Genomic DNA, 6,992 nt, shown 5'->3' on the forward strand with positions numbered 1-6,992 from the left:
AGGGAAAGTTATCAAATATCATTGTGAGAGGACCTGGAGAAGGCACTGAAAGTCCGGCTACACTGCATCAGGCAAATGCAGACCTCAGAGAGAACATACGCGTGTTGGTTTTTGTTTGTTTTCCTTTGTGTTTTTTTCCTTTGCCTTCTACAGCTGAATCAAAACTAATTTTTAATACATGTTTAGAAGCCAAGTGAAAATTACTTCAGCTGACTTTAGCTGACCCCAATGAGTCTCAATTATTTCTTACAAGGGAGTTATCACGTGATTTGCCATGTGATTTATTCTTATAAATTATTGTGAGGTCTCCAAATGACTGAAAATGTGAAGATAGTCCTTGAGGCACAGTTTAATTGGTGGTGCTGAAAGTCTGTGTTACAATCCCTCTCATTTATAATCTCATCCTTTCTCCCTCTCATTCCCAAATAACACCACTGCAGCTGTGGTGAGGCTGGCTAGTCTAGGAGCATTATTCTCTATCTCTAATTAGTGGCCTTTTCATAATAGCACAGAGGAGTTAAGGGATATTTGCCTCACCTTTATTCAATCTGGCCCCATCCTAGGCTTACATATCAGACTTCTGTTTCTAGCACTTCCAAGTCTGAAATGAAAAGCATTTGAAACTATATCTATTCCTGTTACCAAGGAAATGCCTTACTGAAAATAGGTCCTGAAACACCACAGACCACTAATGCAATCAAAATAAAAGCAGGAATCATCATCAGTGATTCACAGGCCCTCATCATCGCTTTCCTAGACAGGACTTTTTCACCACAGCCCCACTCCCTTGGCTTGCCAGCAGGGCCATGCTGAGTCATGGAGCAGTGAGACGTATCTTCTGATCCCATCCTTAATCCTCCCAGCCTTTTTCTTTCCCAGTGTGACACTGTCAGGCAACTCTTCATTTCTCTACTGTAATCATGGTTCTGTTCCCTTTCCATGTCCTTCTCCCCTTATTATGAATCAGTCCTGCTGTCCTCTCAGCCACCACAGTGCAGCAGCCAGGGCTGACTCCTGTTACATTTTGGCTCCTCACTGAGCACAGATCAAGTTGATGCACTCTTTGTCTTTCCTGACCTCTGCATGTTATCCAGAAAAGTAGCTATCTAAAGATTGCACCTTCTTATTCAACAAACCTGCTCCCTGTGGAGGAAATTCAGGGGTGTGTTGCAGCAATTTATGCCAATAGCTGAGGAGGTCAGCTAGCAGTGCTGGCATAAACTGGCAGCAAAATAGGCTTGAATGCTCTGAGGCAAAAAGCCAATCCTGACTGATGTGGAAACTGTATAACACCCCTCCCTCGGAGACCTTTGTACAGTGTGACAATCGGGAATTAGCGTGGCTTGGGAGTTTTTACATGCCAAGCAGGCTCAAATTTTAGAAGGTGCACCCCAGGCTGCCTGGAGTCAGAGGGAGGTGGTGTCCCCTCCTTCAGGGTCTGCGCTGAGCACAAGCACAACAGGGATTTCCCGCTGGGCTGTGGAGTCCTGTCACTGCGCTCATCTGTGCACATTTTTCCAGTCCCATTGATCACATGACGACAAGGGAGGAAAGTCAGAGAGATTTATGCTGGTGGGTTTTCTGTGATTGTGGGGAATATATGCCTACTAGCAGTCAGAAGAAAGCCAGGAAATCTTTTGGCTTGGGAACGGAATGATTCTGAGAGAAAACACTGATGAAGTGGGGATGTGGTACCAGGGATGCTGCCTCTAGAGTCACTTTCCAGATTAGAAAAAAACTGACATTTAAAACTGACAAAGCCTGCCTTTAAACTGACATCCAAAGCATGTAGGTCTGAAAAACTGTTTAGAGCAGACTGTGAACAGATATTGCAGATTTTCACTGTGCGCTGTAGAACAATGAGCTAAATACCAGCAGTACAGCAACTCTGTGGGTGAATGTTGCAGCTCATACATAGAATAGGATATAAGATCCTGTTTCTTTCTGGAAGACAGAGGTTTTGTAGTATCCTTCAGTAAAAAAAGAGGAACTAGGATGCATCTATGCTAAACATGAAGAGCTTTTTTAGTGAGGAAAAATTTGCAAATTCTTTATGTTTCAAACTGATGAAAATAGTTTATGGTGTGTGATATAAAATTATATACCATGCATGGGGGAAATTGCATAATACATTACCTAGTCTTTAAAACATTGCAATCGATTTTATAGGGCTTCCAGACAGAAAAAGTCCAATACAAATAAAAATAAAGTACTTCTGCTGCAAACATTTGTTTTCCCCTTTTTTGTATGCTGTTTTTCTTTCTGTTTGGGCTTTTGGGTTAGTTTTTTCATTGTGGGGGTCTTGTTTTTTTTGGTTTTTTGTTTTTTTTACTTTCATAGCATTAACAAGACTAGAAACATCACTCGATTTTGTTTTTATGAAATTTTCATTGTACTCAGGTGGGCAGTTCAGATATCTCTCAGCTCTTCTTAAAATGAACTGAGCTAGACTTTTTGAACTCACCCTATAATTGTGCATGAAATTATACAACTACCTCCTAGTTCCAAAGAACTTTTGAGCCATGGACTGCCCTATTAGTGATTTCCCCATCCTTTCCAAGGTAAGTCTGAAGTAAGAATACTTTTTCTTGATTTGTATTCTTCTTAGGAGTTTACCTTCTTCCTAGACAATCTGTGCTTCTTATCAACCTTGTATAAAGGTCTTGATAATCAAGACTTCTGACCATACCCATTTAAATGTAGCAGTTCTGTAGCATTTACCCTGAGTCAGTGTATATAGATGAGTTTTCTCCATCTCAGAAATATTTTATGGTTTTTCTAAAAGGGAGAGGGAATATGATTTTGAAATGTATTGTTTTCATCTTATGCAAAGTTCACCCTGACAGTCGGCTGGTAAGGATCAAAGCTTCATATGGCATGTTGAAAGGTCAAAGCGTGTATTAAATTGTGCACTGAAAAATCAAAGCTTTGTAATTTACAGGCAATAGCTCAGAAATTCATACTTGAGGAGCAGGGTCAAAAGAAAGCTCTTATCCCTCTTAATTCACTTGGCAGCACAGTTCCTTTCCCTGTCATAGCAGTGCCTCCTGCTGCTGCTGCCGTGCAGGTCTGTTGATGTTTCTCCTAAAGATTTCAGGGCATGTAAGGTTCTGTGCTCTCGGTCTGCCTCCTGCTATGACACATCTGTTTCAGGACTTGAGAAAAAAGTACTTTTAGAAATATTTTACAGCAATTTTTCTGTATCTCAATACCCTCTTTGTAATATGGATAAAATATTGTCCATAACATGAATCTTATAAGAATTTGTGTTTGCAAATAAACTGCTGCATTTTTAGAGATGTCTTTGCGAATGATCTCAATTATATACTTACTTTATCCTTGTATACAAGAAGTACCTCATAAACCATAGAAGTTCTAAGTTTAAAAATTTATCTCAGTAATACTGATTTGCTTCAAAAATATCTTCCAACTTGATTGTAAAAATTTGAGAGGATAATGGGTTATTGCATCCTTGCTGACACAGAACAGTTACATTGCTTTGGTTACAAACTAGGCATGGGTATGGATTTAGTTAAATTGCTCCCTATCCTATATGAATAGATTTGGTTTATAACTGATTTATATGGATTTGTCTCCGTTCAGTTATTGAATTAACTGGATCCGTAAAGGATTTGTATTACTTTTAACTACCTCAATTAAAAAATAACCCGAATTAAATTTGGCCAACATTCTTTTGTAGACAAGGCCTAGGAATAAGAAAATTATCTTTGCTTTTATCCTACTTGGGGCTTTGGTCTTACCTCTCTTTCACATACTCTTCTGTCCATGAAGGATGACTTCAAAAAGTTTGTGGGGCCATAGGGTAAGAGCTCAGAATTAATTTATTATCTCGATGATCTCTCCTCTACTATTGTTTCTAGTGCCAAAAGTGGTGCTTATTAATGCAAAGCTTTAGTGATGACCTGATTAGGGACACTCTGAGGGAGTGGACATGCATTGTCTTCCTTGGTCACCCTCAGAAATCCAGAAGTGCTTCATCATGAGTGTTACCTTGCATCCCTGCTCTGTCCCTAGTTACTCAGTGCATTATTTTTGTGTCATTGGAGTTCCATTTCTGTCCTGTCACAATATGGAGATATCAGGGTACTCCTGGCCGAGGGTAGACTATTGGAGACAAACCAGAGGAAAACTGTAAAAACAGGAGTGGAAAACTGAAAGAAAGTAGGCTTAGATAAGACATAAGGAAAAAAATTCTCCTCTGTGAGAGTGGTGAGGCATTGGCACAGGTTGCCCAGAGAAGCTGTGAATGTCACAAACCCTGGAAGTGTTCAAGGCCAGGTTGGATGTGGCTTTGAGAAACATGGTCTATTGGAAGGTGTCCCTGCCCATAGCAGGACGTTTGAAAGATAATCTTTAAGGTTCCTTCTAACCCAAACCATTCTATGAATACATAAAAAAAAAATGTCTATGAGCAAAGACTGAATGAGCTGGAGTCCTTTAGCCTGAGGAGAAGACCGAACATGACCTGCTAATAGTCTTCAGACATAAAAATATCTGTTCTCTAAAGGAAAGGAAGACCCCATTCCTTTTCTTTCTTGATGGAAGCAGTGATGTCACAGACCTACACTACAACAAGAAAGATTCTGGTTAGATGACCAGAAAACCTCCCAGTCCTAAGAAAAAGCGAGTACCTAAGTAGATAGCTCAGGGACACTGCATCTTCTCCTTCATCAGAAGTCTAAGAGTATTGTCCCATGTCAGGAGCACAGAAGATGATGCAACAAGGTATTCTCTAAGTCAATTTTTCTGTAATTGCTGTATGCTCAAAGCATTGCTTCTTCCCTATTTATGTTTCCAATATGCCATGAAAATGGTTTACTTCATTTCAAAATCACCAACCACTACTTGGCTCCTGCAGCATTAACAGAAGCAATATTTAGTTATTCTTGACTAGGAAAAGAAGAAATAAATGAGAAAGAAAGTCAACTCCCAGCTTGTCTATACAAATAGCCATTATCTGACAAGCACTGTGCTTGAGTTTAAATGGACAGTAGTATTACCTAAAACTGAAGTTGCTTTAGCTAGGATGAAAGGTTGCAGAGTGCCTGCTGAGTTCACAGATCAGGTTCTCATCATGTCTCTTGAAAATCTGTTCTTAACACATCTCAGTTCAGTGAATCAAAGCCAGTCCAGTGAAATTCTGAACTCACCACAAGTCCAAACCAGTTCTGTAGTTAAAGAATCATTAATCTAGAAAGTGTTGTGCAGTACAGAGTACTTCTTCCTGTTGCCAGTGTGGGGGAGAGTCTGCCACCACCCTCCTGAAGCAGGACAAAACCACCAATGTCCTGTGCCTGGCAGTCTGGGACAGGTCTGCACTCAACTCTGCCTCAGCTACATTGGAGTGACTGTGGATTTCAATAATAAAGGAAATAAACTAGAAAAGTCTTTCTTTCAAGGGGTTTTAAGTAATCTTGGACCTCTAATCTAGATCTGTTACTTTTTATTACATACTTCCTGGAAGGCATCTGGTATTAACCTTTTGCCCAACTTTATCCATGCCATCATTCCTCCAGAAGAAAAAACTGGGCATCAGCCTCTCTAGAGAAAGGGGAGGAGAGAAGGAACTCCAGCCACAAAATTAGTAACACATGAAACAACAGCTGTCTAATTTCTGTAATACAAATTCCCCTACCGAAATATCTCAATTTATCAGGGGGATAAACACAGAAAATAAAACTCTTTGTATATTTTAAAGATCCATAAATCTAGAGTTCAAAGGAGCTATCAAGGTGAGCTAGTCAGAGACTGCCAGATCTGACAGCAATTCCTACACATCTTTATAGCAGCCTCCTAATCTCTGTGAGTTGTTTGTGGGAGCTGTGCAGAGGTAGTGTATCATCATGGCCAATTCTTATCCCACTACTGAAGAGAGGAGCTATTAAGCTCACATAGAAAACTGAAACCAACATGGTATTTCAGGCCCAGGCTGCTCTGTCAGAAAGCAGAAATACCCCCCACAAATCTTTATTTTTTGCCAGCCATGTATTCCACAGGGGTGAAATATTAGCAGGCAGTCGATCTATACAGTCCAACAGCAGATTATCTGATGATTCATCTGTTGTGCCAGGCAGTGCTCAGTCCCCACTTGAGCGTGTGCAGGACAGGGCAGTGGCTGGATCAGGGTTAGGGGTCAGGGTCTTCTCCTCATCTGGTTGCTGCCTCACCACTTGGCTTCGAGCTTGGCCCTTGGTTCGTTTTTTGAGTCCTCTGTAAATAGGAGCCAAAAGGTATTTGTGAGCAGAAAGCATTGGTGGCCTGATGTGCTCTCAGGGAAGTTGAAAATGGGCAAAGACAGCATCTCACTCACAGTTTGTTGCACCATTGCACCCAGCTTCATTGAAGACACAGAAGCCTGCAGCTTTGCAGGGCACTGCATTCCAGCCACTGCATGTGCAAATGGTTTGGTAAGCGTAGTACAGCTAGGGAGTGTGGAAAATGGAATGCTCACTCAGAGAGGTAGTAATAAAAAGCTTTCATTTATTTATAACCTTAATAAACTAATCTGTAAGGTAACCTTGACAAAATTAATCTTTTGTGGCTAGCAGCTGAGGAGATCCTTTTTCTCTCCTCTTTTCCTCTTCTCCAGATACAAGAGAGCAGGAAGGGGCAGAGCGAACAATTACACCCTGCTGGTGTCCATATTGTCTCCTGTCGCAGTGACCGCTCTCTTCAGCCCGGCCAGCACCTGCGGTGTGCGGCAGGAGTGGGGAGCAGCCGAAGGCTCGAGGCTTTAAAGCTGCTCCTCAGGAGTTCAGCTCTGCCCAGGGGAGCTGAAGCTCCAGGTGCTGTGGCTGTCAGCAGCCCCGACGAGGGAGAGCATAGAAAGCTGCGGGGAGGCTTGCCCTTGGATACAGTTCCAGGCTTTTTGCCAGAAGGCAGTCAAAGCAGTACAAGCACCGACCCGATCTGTGCAACAACTTATAAAGGGAGGTGTTACAACGGGGATGGCTTGACAGGGGACCAATAGG

Source organism: Corvus brachyrhynchos, unplaced genomic scaffold, assembly GCF_000691975.1.
Source record: "Corvus brachyrhynchos isolate BGI_N302 unplaced genomic scaffold, ASM69197v1 scaffold115, whole genome shotgun sequence".
NCBI classification, from domain to species: Eukaryota; Metazoa; Chordata; class Aves; order Passeriformes; family Corvidae; genus Corvus; species Corvus brachyrhynchos.